Below are 24,708 nucleotides of genomic sequence, written 5' to 3'. Positions count from 1 at the left end.
CTAAATCCTGCAAGCATACGTGGGAGTTCAAAGCCAAGAATGATTTATGATCCTAACACAGGCAGCACTGCCTCGCAGAGCGCATGTGGGATCCAAGACAGCCAAAGCCTGGTACAGTGAGGAAGGGCAGACAACATCCTTCTCTTGTCAGATAAGAATCCAGGACCATGAGAGCCTCCCCAGCCTTGCAAAGTAAGTTATACCCCTTAGGAAGCCAACTTACACCCATCAGCAATCTTCTCCTGAAAGTATTCCCCCACCATAGCATCATACTGTTGCAAGGGGATAGGGTACCAGGTGTGATAAAGAATCGGGGAGATCTGAGAGGGTGACACTCACCTCCGCCAGGAAAAATGGAGCATGCTCACCATAGTATTTACTGCTGGGAAAAATGTCACCTCCCTAAGACTGAGCATAACGGGGAGTGTCTGACCACCTCTCTCCTGCATGGTGTAAAATGTGTTACCTTAGTAGATAGAGGATTATCGAGACTCAAAATAAAGACCTGGTCCTGAAAACACAAAAACTAGCCCTAGACTAACACCAGACAACCTATCATTCAGAACTTTGTTACACAACCATTTTGCCACAAAGTCCCACTCTCTTTATGCACACAAAGCCAAAACACCAACAATTCTTTCCATGCTCTGTATGCATTCCACACATAACAAAGGAGGAACATGAACGTTCCAAAGTTGATGATGTGCCTTGAGGTGTAGTGGTGGGGGCAGAGATAATCGCACTCCTCAGCACACTAAGCAACACAATGTGCCCAGTAATCAGCCTTGGAAATGGGGTAGCGCACAGCCAGGATGGCTCTGCCACTTTAACAGTAAATCAAGAGCGTTCACATATCCTTGCTCTGTCTCAAACCAAGAATGTGGAGAAAGGTTTCTCCAGGTTGTATGTCTTTAACACACATCAGGCCTAGTCTTACGTGGAGGAGCTTTGCGATTTGATACAATTTAAAGGAAACACTATCAGTGCAAGTGATTTCAGGGCTACCTTCCAGTGTGAGATGATTAGAAAAAGAACACGCATATAGTGATTACAAAAGATACAATACAGGATTAGTATAGTGTATGCACTAGTCTGTGCCAAATTAACATTTTTGTATAAGTAAGACATTCAGCAATGACTAATCGCATTCCCAATCGGGGTCCTAAGCCCATTCTCAGTGATACTTCATCCTTCTCCTTGGTAATATCCAGCCACAATCCCACATCGGATCGGTGCCTCATCGATCAATGATGTCTCATCTCTCTCATGACCCATGGAAACACGCGTAAGTCATTCCTCTTTTGAAACAACCCTCGCTTGACGTAGGTCAACCAGAAACCACCTCTCCTAGCGTTTCCATTGTTCAGTGCTACTCTAATGCTGCAGAGAGCTCAGAGGAGCACTGAGGGAAGTGGAAGATCAGATGAGCACTGAGGCTAGGGGCAGCTCAGAGGGGCACTGAGACTAGGGGGAGCTCAGAGGGGCACTGAGACTTGGGGGAGCTCAGAGGGGCACTGAGACTAGGAGGGAATAGAGGGGCACTGAGACTGGGGGGAGCTCAGAGGGACGCTGGGGCGAGAGGAAGATCAGGGAATCCCTGAGGCTGGGGGCAGCTCCGAGGAGCACGGAGGCTGGGGGCAGCTCCGAGGAGCACGGAGGCTGGGGGCAGCTCCGAGGAGCACGGAGGCTGTGGGCAGCTCCGAGGAGCACGGAGGCTGTGGGCAGCTCCGAGGAGCACGGAGGCTGGGGGCAGCTCCGAGGAGCACGGAGGCTGGGGGCAGCTCCGAGGAGCACGGAGGCTGGGGGCAGCTCCGAGGAGCACGGAGGCTGGGGGTAGCTCAGAGGAGTGCTGGGAATAATATGAGAATTATGGCTGCAGGGAGCTCAGAGGAGCACTGAGGCTGTAGCGGGCTCAAAGGAGCACTGACGCTGCAGGGGCCTTAGAAGAACACTAAGGCTGCAGGGGGATCAGATGAGCACTGAGGCTGCAGAGGGATAAGATGAGCACTGAGGCTGCATAGGGATTGAAAGGAATCACAACCCTAATTTAGATTTAGGACCTAATTATTCAGTTTTATCTGTCACGTGCCCACACACTGTGAAATATTATGTAAAGACAGAAAAACGGTATATTGCTGTTTAAAACGTGCATGTTAAAGTTGCACAATTGTATCTGGAAATAACCTACAGCCTGCTTTCAAAAAAAGGTCTAAATACGGTCTGGTTTGAGTGTTTTTTCCTCTTCATTGTATTCGAGCTGAGAACGTCATGCCTAGGATATTTAACAGGAAATTCAGAGCAGCAAGAATGGTTTTCCATTGTAGTCTGTAAATTTGGCGTGATAAGTCACGAACAACAGGAAAGAGCTGTTCTTTAAATAAATGTATGTAATCTGGGTGGGCCATAACGGAAAAGCAGGAAGCTTTTTCTATTGTCAACATTGTATTAAATATGGATTTAGGTCAAAATTAGTATTCTAAGAAGTAGACTTGAGGTGTATGTAAGTTGAGACTGACTTGTGCTTCGCTCATAGCACATCACTCTCCCAGCTGAATCAGCCTGGCATGTACAATAAAACTTTATGTACTCCCTTTTGTTGCAGATGTGGGGATTATTTGCACTGCTTAAAGGATTTTTTCCCTGATATCGTGGCAGAGCCAGCAAAGAGATGCCCTTTGCTCCTGCCTGCCGCGGGGGAGGTTCCCCTTTGGAAAACTAATTTAGTCATGCACAATTTAAGGAGGATGAAAGACGTACGTTGATACGAAAGATCTGTTTTTTGGACGGCAGGGGTTCTGGTCTGGTGGACGTCTGCAGCGGCCAGATAAGGTAGGACAAAAGGGCGATCGTCGAATCCTTGTGTATTGATCCACAACTGTTACAAACGGAGAGGAGTATTTAGTTAATCCTGGCAGACATTTGTTTAGTAATCGTCAGAGAAATAGATGTTTATTTAGTTAAACTTGGCAGACTGTTTTTCTTTCCCTTTGGGAATTATTAGAGAAATAGGAATTATATAAAAGAGGTTTATCCTGACAGTTTGAATCAGGAAAACGTCAGAGAAAAAGTTGATATTTTGTATCAATATGTTATGTGAGTTGTTTTTCTAAATACATATGTATATATAAATATAATGTAGATGTGCGATTGTTATATCATGTGTAATAGATTATAAGTTCTCTTGCATTATCAGAGGTACCAACTGTTTTTTAGTGTGAACTACATTAGGACAGGAGCCTTTAAGAATAGTAAAAGTTTTTTGGTAGATTAAAAGGAAAATTGTGAGGTCATGCCTTTCTTTAAGAAATCTTCCAAGGGGAGGCAGGGAGACGAAGGGACTACTTTAGGCCATATGATTTCCACATTTCCAGGAGACTCTGACCAAATAAAAAGACATTGTCAGGAATGGACAGAAGGCACAAAGACTTCCCTGGTTCCATGGCTACCAGATGGCTCTTTTGATAATACAGTGATAGCCCATGTAATATCATTTATCTTAGGAGAATATAAAGGAGATAAGAGAACAAAAAGATTAGCATCATTGGACATGTGGAAGATATTCAGTCAGGATTACCATGTAGAAGCCACAGCACCACCCCCAACATATTCTGAGATCATTAAAGGGCCCTCATGCAGTCAGGGTATGTATCCATCATTGTCAGTGGAAGATAAGGAATCCACTACCTCAATAGACTCCGTGGACACTGATGTTCCAGCTTTAGGCTATAAAGACCCGATATAAATTCCCTTGACTGTCATAAAGTTACACCAAAGGTTGAGGACTTATTAAAAATGAGGGAGGTTGACCTTGCTCAAACATTCAATACAGACCCTCTTAAACCTGAAAAAGTATATGGAGGGAACAGTGTCCTTAACGGGAGAAATTTCAGTAAAAGACAAGACAACAATGGAAAATTGTTGGAACAAAAGTCAAAAGATATATTACAATGGGCTAGCAAGATACCTCAAAACTCAAGTGAGGGAAATGGATATTATACTAGCACCCCACAGGTGAAGTTTGATTTAGGGGCACGATCAAAAATGTATCAGGAAGAAGATAAGGGTTATCGTGCCATGGCCACCACTGTAAAGGGAATACAGAATAGAATTAAGAGATTAAGCCTTATTGCTGATGACTGTTCAAATATATGCAATTTCATATCATTTAAACCAGATGCAAAGCCAGCTATAAGGGACATAGGATATGATCTAGAAATCAAGAATGTGACAGGAGAGGATGAGAAAGATGAGGAAGAAATAAACTCAGTGGAGAGTGAAACTAGAAGGGTTCTTGACCGGGAAGGCATGGAATTGTGGCAAGAAGCGGAGAACAGAAATGCTGAAATAAATAGAAGAAGATTAGAGGAACTAAGTGCTTTTAGAGAACAATTAAGAGGAGAGCAGGTGTTTCCCAGCAGTACAACAAGGTCTGTGTGTAGGAGAGTAGGATCTGCTTCACATGGGTACCCCCACTTTTTGCTGGTGTTTCACTGTTTTTCGACCTTAGTCTGACTGTGGCCATGCTAATCAGGACCACAGCCTAGCTGCTTCCTCTCGAAAATGGTTTCCATGTACATTAGGTACATATCTAATTGGATTCTGGAGTGCCTTATAAGCCCCTAGTATATGGTATACTATGTACCTAGGGCATAGGTACCTCAGAGGCCTACCAGGGGCTGTAGCATGCATTATGCCACCCCTGGGAAGCACTCCAAAATAACACCACAGGTCTGCTACTGCAACCTGGGTAAGGGTGTGTTTGCACCCCGTACTGTGGTATAGGCTACCTATATCACTACCTTATACAGACACATATAAACCTTCAAGCCACTCCTATGGCTGGCCTTGACAATCCTGAAGGCAGAGTGCTTAGTTTTATATGAGAGGGTGCCCAAGCATGAGCTGAGCCCCTCTGCAGCATTCGGAAATACTTCCTTATGGCTGTTCTGTGATCCAGCCATACCATATACTCAAGTGCATTATAACCTCGCGGTAAATGCTAACTTTGGGATGGCTGCATCAAAACATGTCGTGTTTGGTGTCAAATGCTTTGGAATACTACCCCCCTCCACCAGTCCTGGCAGCGAGGGTAGCATTCCACCCTTCTAGAGGGAGGGACATGTTCACACTGGCTAAACCCGGTTAAATCTTTCCAAAGCCCTGGAATCACAAAATGGATGCCACTGCCACAGACACTGGTCTGGCCTCCGGCTGCTGGGGGAAACTCCGGCAGGGGAGGCCTGGACAATAGGTTTCCTGTCACAGGGAGGTGTAACCACCTCCCTAGACAGGCAGATGTGTATTGGGGCAGGGTGGGTGCATTCAGAGAATGCTTTTGAGACACTGCCTGGGGCACACAAGGTTTCCCTGTGCATAGCCCAGTTCAAACCGGTTGCAGGGGCACTCAGCTCTGGCACGAAACTGGACAACTGGACACCCCCACCCCAGGCCCACCCCTAGGTGGAGCCTTAGAGTTAGTCCATCCCCTAAACTTAGTATAAGTATAGGAATCCAGTCCCTAGGACTTTAGATTACCCTGGACGAACCTCTGAAACATATATCCTGGACCTTCGACTTTAACACAACTAGAAGATGGAAGAAATCTCCCTTGGGGTCAAGGAGTGACTCCCCTGCTTGGCAGGCACCAAAGCAGCAACTGACCGGTCTGCATTACTGAAGCTCCCACCGGACGCCGAAGTCTCTGCATCCCCAGAGGTCGATTTCCTGAATTCCCCGAGGCTACCCTGAGTCCACAGCAAAGCTGAGGCCTGTGGTTATCGTGGGTAACGTGGAACCGGGACCCCTGGACACCGTGAACTTTTGCAGCAACAACACCTTCCTGGTCATCCTCAAAGTTGTGCTTTGGGCTCTGAGCAGCCCCCGCCTTGAGCACCTCCTGCACCGAAGATTGTTGGCCTCCACTCCACGAGTGAACCGTGGCTTCCATTGCGACCGCTCGAGGCTCCTTCACGATCACTAGCCCGGTGGCTAGCAGGTCCCTACGAAGGCAACTCCACTTCTATTGGGGCTTTTCTGGTTGCTCCAGACTTGCCCTTACTTACCCTCGCTGGGTGAGTCCATCAGACCTTGCTGGTCTGCAACGCAGTCCTTTCTCTGATTCCCTGTGACTTGCCGTTGCCAAGGCTTGTTGGGTCCTTCCTGGCCGCCGACACCGCAGCACTTGACAGACTTCGTGGGACAGCTCGAATCCGGCTCGTGGACTTTGTCGAAGGCTCCTGGACCTCGTGGCTGAAGAGTCAAGACACCCATCAACTCACCTGAAGCACCCGACATCTGTGGGCATTGGTCCATCCTGCCCTAGGTCACTGGCAAGTGAGCCAGACTCTGTCCCCTCTGCTTTCAGGTTCCTTACATCCTAGATCCACGCTTGGATCTCTCCGGACACTTCTCCTCTTCACGGCAGAAGCAGTTCTTTGCAGGCTTCCATTGAAATGGACGCCGCGACCCCACACCAAAAGACACCTATGCACCCGGCTTCCCTGGGGGAGGTAACTAGAGTACTCCGGTGCTCCCGTGGGTGCTAGCCATAGAATTTCTTAAGTCCAAAAGAGTTTGGTCCTGACTCGATCACAAGTGTCCCTAATCTTTAAAATTCCAACGGCGACCTTCCCCGTAGAAATTAATAGGAACCTGCGGTTGTGTTTCCACACTGCATACAGTTCCCGTGGGTCCCCTGTGTTCCTACCATGAGTGGTTCCTTGGGGTCCCAGTGATTCTAGAGGCAATAGGCCTAGTGCTTATTCCAGTCGTGGTTCTTATACCACTTATTTAAGTATATGGTTTGGTACGCCCCTAGGGCTCAAACGTGTATTTGTGCTTTTACTGATGCTAAATCACCTGTAATTTTAGTACTTCGAACTCCAGTCTCATAAAGAGACTAGAGGGGTGTGTTTAACCTTAAATACATATATTTTGAATATATACCTGGTGTGGTTGTCTTTTCATTTGATCATTCAAGAGATTATAGACTGGTAAAACAAGCTTCTTTACATTCCTTCAAGACTTAGCCTGAATGCTGCTCTCCATAGCTACCACTAGGATAGCTTTCACATAAGGTTGTCTTTAACCATTCGCCAGAAGGGGTTGTTTGGCCTGATACAAGGTGCCCACTAGAACTAGTGGACAGCATATATCAGGCCACCTTCTCACACTGGGCGTCCATTTCGCGCAGAGGGTATGATGGAGTTAGGACGAAGTTCCCCTCCAGCTGAAGTAAGATCCCTTCATGTACGAAATATGCAGGGAATGACAAGTTTGATACAGAAAAGAAAGGAAACAGTGACACCCAATGAAATAGTAGCAAAGGGAGAAAATAGTTTGTATAATGTTGTCCCATTTACAAATAACCTTGCAGGATGGACAGCAGGTATGGTGCCACAGATGAAAGTGCGGCCAAGAGCTGGATCCTTTGAACCTGAATTGATAAATATGGCCGATTTATGTGTTTGTCAAGGTTATGGGGATCCAGAGTGGGATTATGATTACATGCAACAAAATCTGTGTTTGTGGAAGAAATATGCTTTAAGGTCTGACACACCTTATGAGGGACATGGTGACAGGAATACCACTGTAATGCAGATGCCACTGGTGTATAAGACACAGGGAGCACAGCCTGTCTAAGTTCCATGAGAACACATGGATAAAGAAAATGTTTAAAAAACAAAACAAAAAAAAAGGCCTGCCTCCATTACATGAATGAGCAGGGAAATGGATAAAAGCATTTGAAAATGCAACAGCTGGGATACTTTTAGCTCTTGGGGATGTAAAGAGCCTTTTGAGCTCCATAGTAGGGGATGAGGTGGATAGTATAATGAGAAGTGCAGGGATACAAGGAGCAACTATTACTAAAGGAAAACAGGACGGTCTGCTTTTGGAGTAGTGCGCTCTAGAGTGTGGACAGAATTAAGGAATAGGTACCCAGACCGACCAGATATTGGGGCATTGATGACAAAAACTATGTCTTCAGGACAGTCCTGTGCAGACTACATAACAATGATGAAGCAAAAGTGGGAAGCAGATGTAGGACCTGTAAACATGGGAGGTAGTTGTAGATTATTCTACAATGTTTTACAACCGGGGCTACCAGGAGATATACAAGACCATTTAGATCAGGTTGTGGCTTTAGATGTAAAACCCTGAGCAGAAATACAAGCACATATTATACATTTTTGTAGAAAAAAGGAAGAAAAGGAAAGGAGGAATAAAGACCAAAGTGACAGAGCCCAAGCTAAATTGGTGACACAAAAAATACAGAAAAATGTGAAGGAAAAGACAGGAAAAGAAATGACTGTGTAGGTTCCTGTTGCAAACAGGGAGCAAGGAAGGAGTCAAAGAGAGGGGAGACAGATACAAGGAAGAAGAAAGTTTAAATGCCATTACTGCGGTAATATTGGACATTTTATTGCTAAATGCCGCTTTAAGAAGAGTGATGAAGCACAGGGAGTCATAGGAATAGGGAGAGCAAGGGAAAGACAAAATAGCAACACATCAGGGCCAGCGCCTCAATATGGTCCTCATCAGTATGCCCCCTATCCTCAACAACAAATAACTCCACTACCACAGGTTTACAATTTGCTAACGTACCTATTCAAGGGGCACCAGCACCTGTTGTGCAGGCAGGAGGCCAGCATCAGGTGCAGACTACTGCACTGGTGAGCACAGGGAGTCAAAGACAAGGGGGAGTGAATGTTCAAGGTGGAAACCTCATTTATCAAACAGCCTGATGGGACGCACCAGGGAATACCAATAGTACTGTGGTAGCTAGGACTATAGACCCAGAGGAAGAACCAATGGTAGAAATAATTATAATGGGAAGGAGGTATGCTTTTTGGGTTGATACAGGGGCAATAAAATCTTGCCTCTCAGAAGGAAATGTTTCATTGTCCTCTGCCACCATGGATACGCAGGGCTTCTCTGGTGAAGTACAGCACATTCCATACACAACACATGTGCCCATAGAGGTGGCAGGAGTGCGAACGCAGGAGCATCTCCTTTATTCTCCAAATTCACCAGCAAATTTATTAGGAAGGAATATCATGTTTAAATTAAACATGACAATAAGGTTTTCCTCTGATGGGTCAATGACATGTGAAATACCAGGGCAAGTGAAATGTGGGATACATTTATTAAGAATACCAGAGGAAAATGTGGTTGGAAGGGCATTACAAATTGCTAGCAGATGCAGTACTTATGGTTCCGAAGACAGAGGAAATACTTTTAGAGAGATGGATGGAATTACCACCAAGACTAATTTTCAGGAGACAAGCTGGTGGTGATGAACTAGAACAGGTGAATACCCTTTATCTTAAGTGCAAGGAAATATCCAGAAGGTGGGGCGCTCTGGTGGCATCAGATAAACATGGAGGAATTTGAAAGGTCCTGATTTTTCTTATGCCTGGTCTGAGACCGCGGGACATTTCTGATTCAGAACTCTTTTCAGACGATCCCACCAGCACTGAGATAGTTTATACACACACTGCACCCTTGTTAGTATGTGTTTACCGTGCACAGACCACGTTACCAGTTGTGCCATCCCCCTCCAATGATATTGAAGCACTTGCAGCAGTCCCACCTTGTCTCTGGACATCAGCTCCAGATGAGGTGGGACTGATACTATGTGCAGAACCATTTAAGATAAAGTTGAAGCCAGGTGCACAATTGTCACGTGTAAAACAGTATCCATTGTCTAAAGAAGCAAAAGAAGGTATTAGAGGGACAATACAAAGACTGAAGGATCAGGGAGTCCTGTATTCCTGTCCATCGCCTTGTAACACAGCAATTTATCCTGAAAAAAACCTACAGGTAATACTTGGAAGATGGTTCAGGATTTTCACCCCCTTAATGCCATAGTATTAGCAGACACAGTGCCAGACCCATCTGTGATATTGACTAATATACCAAGTGACAGCAAATGGTTTTCTGTGGTGGATATATAGAATGCTTTTTTTAGCATACATTTACATCCTGACAGTCATTATTTGACAGCCTTCAGTTTTGATGGTGAACAAATCCAGTACTCTAGACTCCCACAAGGCTATTGTGAGTCTCCATCTGTGTTTAATAGAGTATTGAGAGATGATTGGTTACATTTCCAGTAAGACAGTACAGTTTTGCAATATGTAGATGATTTATTAATATGCAGTAAAACAGAATCTGAATGTGTTCTGGACACTGTCAATCTCCTAACGCTACTTGCAACTAAGGGATACAAAGTGGACAGGAAAAAATTACAGTTTGTGCAAAAAGAAGTGCTGTATTTGGGCCAAGTGTGGTCTGCAGAAGGCAAAAAGATAGCAGGTTCTAGAATACAAACTATACATGATCAGCCTCAGCCCAAGACAGTAAAAGACATGCAGACATTTCTCGGCCTTTGCAATTTTGTACGTCAGTGGGTATTTGATTAGGCTACCATCATACAACCACTATTATATGCAACGAAGCAAGCTAAAACAGACAACACAGGCATACAGTGGAGTGATGACAGTGTAAGTGCATTTCAGACCTTGAAAGACGCAATTGCTTCAGCCCCAATGCTAGCAAATCCAGACTATACAAAGATTTTTTCAGTTTTCTGCTGCCACAGAGGAATCCATGATATCCGTCCTTACTCAAAAATACCCAATGGATCACAAACCCGTCGCCTATTTTAGTGGACTATTAGATCCAGTAATGGACGGTCACTTTCTTGTGAGCGAGCGCTTGAAGCAGCAGCTTTTGCAGTAGAAAAAGAGTAGTACTATTACAGCAGGATGCGCTGTAACATTGTATGTTGAGCACTCTCCATTCCTTGGGCTGTAGAAAAGTAAAAGCACACTGACCACTCAAAGAGCAACAGGTTATGAAGTAATACTGTCAACCCTTTCTATCTGCATTGAGAGAGTACACTCGGTCAATCCTGCAACTTTTTTAGTGCACCCACTAGAGCCCACTGATCATGACTGTAGTGCAACATTGGAGGAGGACGATCACTTTGCACATGAAGACCCCTTGTCTGATGGCTGACAATTGCTTGATGATTCCTCACGGATAGACCAGGAGACAGGTACAAGACATACAGGTGCAGCTGTTGTTGAGGCTATTGGTACACCTACTGATTATACCTTACACACATTGCACCTCTTACCCTTGCCATCCCAAGGCTCAGCCCAAGTGCCTGAATTAAAAGCATTGATAAAGGCCCAACAGGCTTGTCAGGGTCAGCCAGTAACAATATACACTGATTGAGCATATGTAGCTTCCACAGTTCACTCAGGGTTGAAGAGATGGGAAAGGCAAGGATTTCTTAAATCTGATGGGACATCAGTAACGCACCAACATCTTTTAGCTGACCTTATTGCTGCATTGCAAATACCATGTCAAGTAGCAGTGGTTGAGTGCAAGGCACACACAAAAAGAACAGAGTTGGTGTCTAAGAGAAACGAAGCTGCTGATACAGCAGCAAAGGAAGCTAGTTTATATTGAATGAAAACATGCAGTATGCACACTTTAGATGCAGATGAGGTTGAGATACTATGAGAATATTTCTACATAGGCATTATTAGACATTAAAAATGCAGCGCTACAACATGAGAAAGATCTCTGGAAATCAAGGGGGGGGGGTGTGATTGGATTTCCAGATCTTCTTTATAGATCAGCAACTTCAGGTAAAGTTATAATGCCTCAGTCACTACTTAGCAGCCCTTCGACAACTTCATTTACCAACAAAAAATTCTAAAAGAGTAATGAGGGATGAATTAAATAAAAGCTGGTTTATCCCTAATCTAGGACCATTAGTTGATGTATTTCTAGCTTCATGTCATGTGTGTCATCAGTACTCTAATAAGACGTCACCAAAAATGCCTTCATCCTCCATTCCAAGACCAATAGGTCCTTTCATAGAGTTACACATAGATTTTGTAGATAGGATACAAAAATTTAATGGATATAGGTATTTGTTAGTAGTGGTGTGTCCATTTTCGCGATGGATTGATGCTGACCACACAGCCAAATTCCTTGTGAGAGAGGTCATACCTAGGTGGGGGGTTCCGGCGGCGATACGCAGCGATAATGGAAAACACTTTGCTAACACAGTATTTCAGCAAATTACTACACTATTAGAAGTGGAACACCAGTTTACCACCCAGAGAGTAATGGAATTGTTGAGAGGATGAATGGCTTATTGAAAAGCAAAGCGTCAAAAATTTGAGAGACGCTGAAAAAGATTTGGCTGTACTGCCTTCCCCTTGCTCTGTATGCATTGAGAAATGCCCCTTCAAAAGATCATCATTTGACCCCTCACCAAGTCGTAACAGGTAGGCATTCTAATTTTTCTTTTAAACAAAATCAAATGATTCGTTCTGATACTAAGCCTGCATCAGAAAGTGTTTGGCAACAAATTAATGCATACATGTCTGCCTTAACAAAAACTGTACATGTTTATTCTAAACAGGTTCAGCTGCAACAGGCCAAGTGTACTGCACCACCCCTGCCCTCGTCTACAGCCATAGGCATCGGCTCCTGGGTCTTCGTGCGCAACTTTGTGAGAACATGGAAGGATCCCAAGTTTCTAGGGCCCTATCAAGTAACGCATAGCACACCAACAGCAGTAAAAGTGGAGGGGATGCGGAACTGGGTGCACATTACGAACATTATTCCATTTTTGGCCTCACTCCCACAAGGACTGGAGGAGACAATGGTTCAAGAACAAATTATACAATGAAGAGACAGCTAAATTATATTTTTCATAGTATAATAATGAGTTCAGTGGTTATGATTATTACTCTGATAATTTGCTATTGTATTGTGTTATGTAGATGCAAAAGATCCCACCCATAGGGAAGAAGTATTACGCTTTCTTAGAGCTGTTTTCAATGAAACAAATACACATCCTCTGCATGATTCTCTACTTGATAATTTGTGGTATAAAAGCATGTATGATATAGGTACCAATACACAAAATGATAGTTGTTATGTATGTTCTCTTATTCCCCATGTCATAGAAACACCACCTTTAGTGTATCCTAAAGAAGTGCCTGTTAATATGACAAGTGTTTATTGCATCTTTTCTTGTGTAGGATAAAAGCACAGTTACAGCGAACGCATGTTAGTCCTATGACAGCCAGAATTAATACAACCAGATTGGATACAACCCCTGAAATTTTGCAAATTTTGACAGATAAAAAGAGAGATAATGAAAGATATCCAGAATGAAAGGAGCAGGGCAGAAATATAGTTATGCAAATTGGGAGGAAGCCGTATTGGAACGAGGTATTCTAGGGAGATCTAATCCTCCATCCACCTGTAATAATTATTCTGCCAAACCACTGCCCCCAGATTGCGCAGTCAGGCCAGTATTAAGTATTGAAGGATCAGTATTTGCCAATAATAAATGGTTTACTGGAGCTAGGTTTTCATGTAGGGCCATATCTTTATGGAATGGCACAGAAACAAAAAATCATTTGAGATTTGATGATATAAAAGCATCATGTCAGCAAGTATGGGATGAAAACATACAGAGATATACATGGACAGGAACTAAACGTCATCCTAAGCTGGCTGTGAAACTAATGAGATTTTCTCTTTGCTTTCAGGGAAATGGGATTGTTAAAGTGGGACGGAATATCAATTGCAGTTCAACTATTTACAATGCAGATAATGCAGGGCGGTACCTCCAGCCTTATGGATTTTTTCTGGTAGTGTGGAGCGCGAATATACACTCAATTATCCCCCGACTGGAGCAGAATCTGCTCTCTGGTGACTTTGTATACTCCATCTATGGTAATACCAGCAAAAGAAATAAAAGATTTGCATTTGCATTCCATGAGTAAAGCATCAACTTTGTTGCATCATCACAGAAGAAAAAGGATGGCTGAGTACTTTGGAACTTCAGTGTGGCCGGATGTGCCCAAAGAGTATAGGTTGTTCAATGACACCCAAAAGTTTTTTGGAAGTCTGATACCTATGTTTCAAGCAAAAGCAACTGCTCGCTGGGTTCAGATCACCCCGTGGGAGCTAATGAAAGCCATAAATGCCACTGTAGATGGCTTTAATGCAATTAAAGAAGAGCTGTGTTCAATCAGACTTATGGTGATGGAAAAAAAGATATGTTTTGGACCTAATGACAGCAATCGAAGGAGGAGTATGTAAAATTCAGTATGCTGTACTTTCATGCCGGCGAATGATGAAGATGAAGGAAATCTAACTCAGGCCACATTGACTTTGCATAATTTGCATACACAGATGAAGAAAGAGGGGGTGCTCCAGAGGAGTAGTTTACTGGCTGGTTTGATTGGGGCCGTCCTGGATGTCGGGGTTGTCTAAGGCCTTCTTGCCTATAATAGTTCTGTTACTATTGATGTGCCTAGTATTTCAGGTTATCTTAGCATGTTGCAAGAGGGTTACAGCTAAAGTGGGAGGTATGTTCCCTATAAGGAGAAATAAAGAGATGCAAAATATAGAATTGGAAGAAATGCACAGGGGTAGTAAGGAAGTAGTTGAAAAATCGACTAGAGAGCCTTGAGACCCTCCGGGTGAGTAGTGCGCTATATAAATGCCTATGATTGATTGATTGATTGATTGAATGAAAAATAAAAACCCTAATTTAGGTTTAGGACCTAATTATTCAGTTTTATCTGTCACGTGCCCACACACTGTGAAATATTATGTAAAGACAGAAAAACGGTATAATACTATTTAAACGTGCATGTTAAAGTTGCATGATTGTATCTGGAAATAACCTACAATATGCTCTCAAAAAAAGGTCTAAATACAGTCTGGTTTAAGTGTTTTTTTCCTCTTCATTGTATTCGAGCTGAGAACGTCCTGCCTCGGATATTTAACAGGAAATTCAGAACAGCAAGAATGTTTTCCATTGTAGTCTAAGTTTGGCGTGAGAAGTCACGAATAACAGGAAAAAGCTGTTCTTTAAATAAATGTATGTAATCTGGGTGGGACGTAACGGAAAAGCAGGAAGCTTTTTCTTTTGTGAAGATTGGATTAATTATGGAGTTGGGCCAAAATTCGTATTATAAGAAGTAGACTTGGTGTATGCAAGTTGAGACTGACTTGTGCTTCGCTCATAGCACATCACTCTCCCAGCTGAATTAGCCTGGCATGTACAATAAACCTTTTAGTACTCCCTTTTGTTGCAGATGTGGTGATTAAATGATTTGCACGGCTTAAAGAATTTTAATCCAGACAAGATCAGAGGGGCACCGAGGCTGCAGGGGCCTCGGAGGCTGCAGGGGCCTCGGAGGCTGCAGGGGCCTCGGAGGCTGCAGGGGCCTCAGAGGGGCAGGAAGGCTTCAGGGGGGCACAGGGGGGTACAGGCAGCCTCCGAGGGGGCACAGGCAGCCTCAGAGGGGGGCACAGGCAGCCTCAGAGGGGGGCACAGGCAGCCTCAGAGGGGCACAGGCACAGGGGCCCTCAGGAGGGCAGAGGCACAGAGGCTGCAGGGGCCTCAGAGGGGCACAGAGGCTGCAGGGGCCTCAGAGGGACCCAGAGGCTGCAGGGGCCTCAGAGGGACCCAGAGGCTGCAGGGGCCTCAGAGGAACCCAGAGGCTGCAGGGGCCTCAGAGGGGCACAGGGGGCTGCAGGGGCCTCAGAGGGGCACAGGGGGCTGCAGGGGCCTCAGAGGGGCACAGGGAGCTGCAGGGGGCACAGGGGGCCTCAGAGGGGCACAGGGGGCCTCAGAGGGGCACAGGGGGCCTCAGAGGGGCACAGGGGGCCTCGGGGGGCACAGGGGGCCTCGGGGGGCACAGGGGGCCTCGGGGGGCACAGGCGGCCGGGGGGGCACAGGCGGCCGGGGGGGGGGGGGCACAGGCGGCCGGGGGGGGGGGGGGCACAGGCGGCCGGGGGGGGGCACAGGCGGCCTCAGGGGGGGCACAGGCGGCCTCAGGGGGGGCACAGGGGGCCTCAGGGGGGGCACAGGGGGCCTCAGAGGAGCCCAGAGGCTGCAGGGGCCTCAGAGGAGCCCAGAGGCAGCAGGGGCCTCAGAGGGGCACAGGGGGCTGCAGGGGCCTCAGAGGGGCACAGGGGGCTCCGGGGCCTCAGAGGGGCACAGGGGGCTGCAGGGGCCTCAAAGGGGGCACAGGGGGCTGCAGGGGCCTCAAAGGGGGCACAGGGGGCCTCAGGGGCCACAGGGGCCTCAGAGGGGGCACAGGGGGCCTCAGGGTGGCACAGGGGGCCTCAGGGTGGCACAGGGGGCCTCATGGGGGGGCACAGGGGGCCTCAGGGGGGCACAGGGGGCCACAGGCACAGGGGGGGGGCAGAGGCACAGGGGGCCTCAGGCGGGGCACAGGCACAGGGGGCCTCGGGGGGCCTCAGAGGCTGCAGGGGCCTCAGAGGGGCCCAGAGGCTGCAGGGGCCTCAGAGGGGCCCAGAGGCTGCAGGGGCCTCAGAGGGGCCCAGAGGCTGCAGGGGCCTCAGAGGGGCCCAGAGGCTGCAGGGGCCTCAGAGGGGCCTCAGAGGGGCCCAGAGGCTGCAGGGGCCTCAGAGGGGCCCAGAGGCTGCAGGGGCCTCAGAGGGGCACAGGGGGCTGCAGGGGACTCAGAGGGGGCACAGGGGGCTGCAGGGGACTCAGAGGGGGCACAGGGGGATGCAGGGACCTCAGAGGGGGCACAGGGGGATGCAGGGACCTCAGAGGGGGCCTCAGAGGGGGCACAGGGGGCCTCGGAGGGGGCACAGGGGGCCTCAGGGGGGGCACGGGGGCCTCAGGGTGGCACAGGGGTCCTCAGGGGGCCTCATGGGGGGGCACAGGGGGCCTCAAGAGGGCGCACAGGGGGCCTCAGAGGGGGCACAGGGGGGGGGCAGAGGCACAGGGGGCCTCAGGCGGGGCACAGGCACAGGGGCCTCGGGGGGGCCTCAGAGGCTGCAGGGGCCTCAGAGGAGCCCAGAGGCTGCAGGGGCCTCAGAGGGGCCCAGAGGCTGCAGGGGCCTCAGAGGGGCCCAGAGGCTGCAGGGGCCTCAGAGGGGCCCAGAGGCTGCAGGGGCCTCAGAGGGGCCCAGAGGCTGCAGGGGCCTCAGAGGGGCCCAGAGGCTGCAGGGGCCTCAGAGGGGCCCAGAGGCTGCAGGGGCCTCAGAGGGGCCCAGAGGCCTCAGAGGAGCCCAGAGGCTGCAGGGGCCTCAGAGGAGCCCAGAGGCTGCAGGGGCCTCAGTGGAGCCCAGAGGCCTCAGGGGGGCACAGGGAGCCTCAGGGGGGCACAGGGAGCCTCAGGGGGGCACAGGGAGCCTCGGGGGGGCACAGGGAGCCTCAAGGGGGGGCACAGGGAGCCTCAAGGGGGGGCACAGGGAGCCTCAAGGGGGGGCACAGGGAGCCTCCAGGGGGGGCACAGGGGCCTAAAGGGGGGATTGAGGGGGCCTCAATGGGGGCACAGGGGGGCACAGGCACAGGGGGCCTTAGGGGGGGCCTCAGGCACAGGGGGCCTCAGGGGGGCCTCAGGCACAGGGGGCCTCAGGCACAGGGGGCCTCAGAGGCTGCAGGGGCCTCAGAGGAGCCCAGAGGCTGCAGGGGCCTCAGAGGAGCCCAGAGGCTGCAGGGGCCTCAGAGGAGCCCAGAGGCTGCAGGGGCCTCAGAGGAACCCAGAGGCTGCAGTGGCCTCAGAGGAACCCAGAGGCTGCAGTGGCCTCAGAGGAACCCAGAGGCTGCAGGGGCCTCAGGGGGCCTCAGAGGGGGCACAGGGGGCCTCAGAGGGGGAACAGGGGGCCTCAGAGGGGGAACAGGGGGCCTCAGGGGGGGAACAGGGGGCCTCAGGGGGGGCCTCAGGGGGGCCTCAGGGGGGCACAGGGGGCCTCAGGGGGGGCACAGGGGGCCTCAGGGGGGGGGGGGAACAGGTGGCCTCAGGGGGGGGGGGGGAACAGGTGGCCTCAGGGGGGCACAGGCGGCCTCAGGGGGGCACAGGCACGGGGGGGCACAGGGGGCCTCAGGGGGGGCACAAGCACAGGGGGCCTCAGGGGGGGCACAGGCACACGGGGCCTCAGGGGGGGCACAGGCACACGGGGCCTCAGGGGGGGGCACAGGGGGCCTCAGGGGGGGCACAGGGGGCCTCAGGGGGGGCACAGGCGGCCTCAGGGGGGGCACAGGCGGCCTCAGGGGGGGCACAGGCGGCCTCAGGCACAGGGGGCCTCGGGTGAGCCTCAGAGGCTGCAGGGGCCTCCGAGGGGCCCAGAGGCTGCAGGGGCCTCCGAGGGGCCCAGAGGCTGCAGGGGCCTCAGAGGGGCCCAGAGGCTGCAGGGGCCTCAGAGGGGCCCAGAGGCTGCAAGAGCCTCAGAGGGGCCCAGAGGCTGCAGGAGCCTCAGAGGGGCCCAGAGGCTGCAGGAGCCTCAGCGGGGCACAGGGGGGGCCTCAGCGGGGCACGGGGGGCCTCAGCGGGGCACAGGGGGGCCTCAGAGGGGCACAGGGGGGCCTCAGAGGGGCACAGAGGCTGCAGGGGCCTCAGAGGAGCACTGAGGCTGCAGGGGCCTCAGAGGAGCACTGAGGCTGCAGGAAGCCCAGAGGCTGTAGTGAGCTCAGAGGAGCACTGAGGCTGCTGGGAGCTCAGAAGAGCACGGAGCCTACAGGCATTCAGAGGAGCACAGAGGATGCAGGGAGCTCAGAGGAGTATGGAGGCTGTTGGGGGCTCAAGGGGGTACTGAAGCTGCCAGGAGCTAAAATGAGCACTGAGGCTGCAGGAAGCTCTGAGGAGCACTGAACAGACCTACCAGGATATTGGGGCATTAATGTGCTAATTATAGGGTACAGAAATGTAACTTCTGCGGCATTCTTGCAGCACTTTATTTTATTTGTAATCATTACTTTTCAGCCTTAAATGAATGGAAACTGTTTTAGCAGAGTATTCCACTTTGAAATAGGCATGTTCAAGGTGTCAGAGTATTTTCTATTTAGCCTTTTATGCTAAAGTTACGACCATCACATAAGGATATATTATTAGCAAATCTATTATAATCTCGTACTTTTGTGAAAATAAAGTGACCGAACATTAATGTCACAGAACAAAGTGCTTTGTTAAATGATGTTGAAGGACTCCATTTCTCTGGGAGATCTGTCCATACATTATCAAAAGCAGTTTTGTCTTAACCTCAAACAGATAAAAGGCCCTGCCAGGTTCTAACTTGTGACCTCTAGGTTATGGATAATTCTTCACAGCAAATGCTTCAAATACTGAACTACCTTCTCAAAACTGAATGAACATGGTTATCAAATCTCTGAATAATAGCATCACCCCAAATTGGACTTGCAGTCATCAATACCACAAGTGGTCTTCAGACATGCAATCATAGTGTCGGGAAGGACCACCTACAGAAAAAAAATATAATGGCAGTTATGTAACAATTCTGCTCTCCATCGAACAAGCTTTGAAACCTGGTCTATCTGTCTGTATATCTAATGCACAATCCAGATTGTTAAATAGGACTGAAGGCAAAGAATCAATAACAAAAGACTCCCCCATATTATTATTTTTTTTTGGCAACAATGCTTTGCATTCTGGTGTAAGCAGATTTACTTTCTTCTTTTAAAGGCACAGGCTTCCAAGGTTCCCTACGCAAGTTGTGTTGGTCAAAATTCTAATTTGCACGTTAGAGCCTCACATCCAAACTTTGAAAGCAAAAAAAGAATCATACAGTTTTAACCAAAATATGATTCGTTGCGCACACTTCACACTCAATACAGAGCATTTCAGACTGCTGTGGTCTGCACTGCGCAGGGTACATATTACTTGTGCAATAGGCAGACGTTCCACATGTAAACAACAAAAGTAGGGCCTTTGATTTTGATCACAAGTTTACAATGGCATCACTGCCAAGCCAGAAAAAAACACAAGGTGTGCACTAATGTAATATATTTCATAGACATTGGTATGCAAACACGTTTTGAATTGTAGTGAGGATTTGGACACACCTGCAGACTTGCTAAGTTAGCATAAGTTAATGCATGCTTGGCCGCCACTTTTGCTCACGTTACTACATAGCAGTTTTCCCGTAAACACTTTGCTTGCTAGCTTTCACATGAGAACTGTCTGCCTTTCACATATTTAGTTGAACACTCTGCTCCTCGTCTGCACAGCGTGTTCAAGGTCAAAAAACAAGGAGCTCTGTTGATTTGCTTTGGTCAGTCTCACGTCCCTGACCATAACATAGTACACAGCTGCAAACCTGGAAATCCGGTGCATTTAATATTGCTTTACATACATGTTAACACACTTGAAGGAACGCTTTCCAGGATAGAAGAGCTGTGCTTGTCCGGAGATGTAAATACCTGCATCTGAACTCGGAGGTATGGAGTCCCCCTGACAAAGCCTAGAGGTCTTCTATAATTATAATAAACTCACATCTAGCACGGGGATGGTGGCAAGGCGCGATAGTCATGTTTCCACCATCCTTATAATATGATTTCCCCTTTTGTTTTATATGGAATTGTAACAATGCTGATTTGTTTGCTCTTATGCATATTGCTGTTAGTATTGGCTTGTGTACTGCATTTTAGAGCTCGATAGTTAAAATAAACATGTTAAACTATTCTTCGGCTCTATTTACTCATGTTGTGGACAAGTACGAGAGTTCAAACAAAAGAGTGTTTTATCCCACGTATCCTGAGAGGGACGGAGTAGCATGCTCTAGGATGTATAATCATTGGTAGCTTTGCTGTAGCACAGAGAACGAATGAGACACTATAGCTAGTCGGATAGGGGATCTGGGCACCGAGGTGGGTATTTTGGTACACCACTACTACACTGAGGTCCTGTTTTCCTGCGCATAGTTCTGTATATGTGCTCCTCTGAGCTCCTAGAGCCTCAGTGCTCCTCTGAGCTCCTAGAGCCTCAGTTAACCCTCCAGCATTTCGCGATTTCACAATTTGTGAAATAATCGCGAAATTGGGTGAGGAGCATGATGGCTGCTATATTTATCTTCTGGCTGCAAAAAAAAAAAGGTCTCCGGCAGAAATGGTGGCATCTGATTGACTGTAGGCCCACATGTCACTATGTGGCGCCGTACAGCCGAAACACTGCAGAAGTGATTGTGTAACAGTGTCGTTCGTGCCCCTAGCATGAAAACTGACCCGGTCACTTCCCTGTTTATGTTATCCTGGTGGAGCTCTGTAAATCGGGCCTAGAGTCAGGGATAGCACTGAGACTGAAGGCAGGGGCGTAACACAGGCCCCTGCAGCCCCCGCGGTGCGGGGGGGCCCCCACGCTCCAGGGGCCCCCTCAGTCTCTGCGGAGGGAGACGGCGCGCCTGTGAGCAAGCCTCTTCAGTCTTCGCAATGGTGCTTCTGCGCGCACGGCCTCCCCAAGTTCCAATAAATTAAACTGTTCCAGCACACCACGGTGATGGCCTCTAAGCCTCCGAGTCTTCCCTCTCTTTCTGTCTCACTCCTCAGTTAGTGAAAACCGAGACTTTGAGACTTCAAGAAACTGGTATTTCCCGCTCTTTCCTCCTTTCCTTTATTTGCTCCCCTGTGAAATGGATCCAAAAAAGATTAATTTTTTGGGCTGAAAACGTTGTCTTTTTCTGACACAAGTGCAGCCTCGGGGTGGAAAGAAATAAAACATTCCAAATGTGAAAAATAACTAATTAAAGCAAGACAGAGTGGTTGCAAGGTGGGCAGATTGATTTATTTACACCCAGTGAAGTGATACTTTTGTTATCGCATCTCTCTTTGAAAAACATAGTTTTCCCTGTGTGGGAAAGTGCACCTTGCCTGGAGGTACTGAAATACCTGCTGGATGGGTGAATTGGAAAACAAAATGTGTACAGTGACTGTGTGTTTACGAATGTGGTCTTTTTAAACCATACTGCCTACGTTTTGAAAGGATATAAGCAATGGGCACTGAAACAGGTCCCTTCCGGGCCCTGTAGTCATGGCCTTACCTTTTCATGCAAAAGCACTCCCTAATTTCAGAATAATGAGTGTAAAAGGAAAAAAGGTAACCATGTTGTTTCTGCTTACATTTCACATGCTTTACTTAATCTTGCATTCCCTATGAGTGTTTGCTTTTTCTAGGATGTTGTTAATTTTTTTAAGGAAGCATATTGCTCGTCTAGTGCGTAATTAGAATTGAGTCACATCCAGGTGTTTATAGCGGGTCGGTGCAGTGCAAGTTTCTCTAAGTGGGGCAGTATGGTGTTCAGTGGGGGAGAGGATGTGGTGCTTTGGTCAGAGCTGCTGAAGTGAAACTGGTGAACCAGGTTCAGCTTTAATGACCAGGCCCCCAGACCACTCTCCTGAGGGAGCACATTCCTGTGCTACACCTTAGAAGGCGCCGCAAGATCTTAAAGGCCACCAGCAGGTGGACCCTAGCGGTGGCAAGTGTGGATTAACCTTGAAGGCCTGTCCACCACTATCCATGAAGTTCACCTCTGGTCTTGGGGACAGACCTATGAAGCAGCACACCATAGAGTAACATGGACTCTGTCGCTGAGGTCACAGGACCCTTGAGCAGGGTGGTTTTAGGTCAGTGCGACCGCACCGGGTGCTAACTTTAGGTGGGGGCATCGTGTTTGTAAGTATAATATGGTTTTAAAAGTACTTGCTGCCTCCTTCCTGGCCTCCAACATTTTTGGGCAACAATAAAAATGTCTTGACAACTCCAGTGATTAATGTTCTTAGTAGAGTGAGATGGTGTTTTGTCTAGTGGAAGGTTTGACTCATGAAAAGGAATGGCATAGGTGTAATGTGCATGCTGCTAAGAACATGTGCCATGCAGATCACAAAGTGCACATAATGTGAACAGGTCGGTGGGTTACTGCGTTTGTCAGAGAGACCCTATTGTTACTTGCAGTTAATAAGTTAAAATCCTAACATAGAACAGTGAGCTATTAACTGTCATGTAAGAGCTGCATGCAAACTCCAAGGTATAAATTAGAGCATTATGTTTTTTTCCCCAGTCCTGTTGCAAAAAAGGGTTCATTTGGGTAGAAATCCATTCTGATTATTAAAGAGAACCCCCAACCATGGTATCATGTTTTTAATTCTGCGTTTGTGTTCCTGCAGACCAAATCACTATTAAACTAGGCTGCGACTAGTATGGTTGTCGTGTGACTCCTACACTTTGTAGTTCTTGGTCTTATGTAACATTTCCTACACAGTGATTTACACACATATGAATGATTGTCTCTGTGTAATATGTGTGATGTAAAGTGCTCTGACATCCTGCACTGGTATTAGTGGTGCTGTACATTTTCTGATACTTTATTATTTTGAAATTTTTACACATGCTAACAGTCTCTGCAAAGATTTTTCCAATTTAGTACTAGTGGAACATACAACTGCAGCAATGAGAAAGGTGACCAGTCAACCTTTGCAAAGGGCCCTCCACTTCACAGCAGCACAAGTCACATTTTTAAGTACCTTTTGATGTGTTTTAGTTATAAACAATTTATTAGTTAAAATCATCAGATTCCCGTTCCCGGCCAAGGTCATCGAGAAGATAGTCAACAGACAGCTAACCCGATACCTCGAAGAAAACAGAATTCTGGACCCTTCCCAGTCAGGGTTCCGCAGCATCCACAGCACCGAGACCGCCCTCATCGCCGCCACCGACGACATCAGGACCCTGCTGGACAGCGGTGAGACCGCAGCCCTCATCCTACTGGACCTCTCCTCTGCCTTCGACACAGTCTGCCACCGCACACTACGCGCACGCCTCCACACCGTAGGGATCCGAGACAAAGCCCTGGAATGGACTACCTCCTTCCTATCCGGCAGAACCCAGAGCGTCTGCATCCCCCATTCCGATCCGAAGCCTCTGAGATCATCTGCGGCGTACCCCAGGGATCCTTCCTCAGCCCGACACTGTTCAACATTTACATGGCCCCGCTCGCACGTCAGCACGACCTCAACATAATCTCCTACGCCAACGACACTCAACTGATCCTCTCCCTCACCAAGGACCCCATCACCGCCAAAGCCAACCTCCATGAAGGAATGAAGGCTGTCGCCGACTGGATGAAGATCAGCCGACTGAAGCTGAACATGGACAAAACGGAGGTCCTCATTCTCGGCTCCAACCCTTCAGCCTGGGACGACTCCTGGTGGCAGACAGCACTGGGGGCAGCCCCGACACCCACTGACCATGCACGCAACCTGGGAATCATCCTTGACTCAACGCTCTCCATGACCAAGCAAGTCAACGCTGTCTCCTCCTCCTGCTTCAACACCCTCCGCATGCTCCGCAAGATCTACAGGTGGATCCCGACAGATACAAGAAGAACAGTCACCCAGGCCCTCGTCAGCAGCAGACTCGACTACGGAAACACCCTCTACGCGGGAGCCCCGACCAAGCTCATCAAACTACTGCAAAGCATCCAAAACGCCTCAGCACGACTGATCCTCGACGTACCATTCCACGGCCACATCACCCCCCACCCGAGAAAGCTGCACTGGCTGCCCGACAACAAAATGATATCCATCAAACTCCTCATCCACGCACACAAGGCACTCGACAAGACCAGCCCAGCCTACCTCAACAGACGACTTTCCTTCTACATCCCCAACCGCCAGCTCCGCTCCGCCGACCTCGCACTCGCCACCGTCCCGCGCATCCAAAGAACAACCACCGGCGGGAGATCCTTCTCCCACCTCGCCGCCAAGACCTGGAACACCTTCCCACTGAGCCTACGACAGACCCAAGACCTGCTGACCTTCAGGAGGCTATTCAAGACCTGGTTGTTCGATCCGTAGCGCCCCGCCTCCCCAGCGCCTTGAGACCCTCA

The 24,708-nt window shown here is 48.5% G+C and overlaps 1 protein-coding gene across 2 annotated transcripts in view; it reads right to left on the bottom strand.

The window, feature by feature from the left end:
- Window positions 1–24,708, bottom strand: part of LOC146830228 (uncharacterized) — a 71,882-nt gene that overhangs the window by 25,377 nt on the left and 21,797 nt on the right. The gene's annotated exons all lie outside the window — the stretch shown is intronic.

This window comes from Triturus cristatus, chromosome 5_1 (assembly GCF_964204655.1).
Source record: "Triturus cristatus chromosome 5_1, aTriCri1.1, whole genome shotgun sequence".
NCBI lineage: Eukaryota > Metazoa > Chordata > Amphibia > Caudata > Salamandridae > Triturus > Triturus cristatus.
This window is presented reverse-complemented; position numbering and strand designations above follow the sequence as displayed.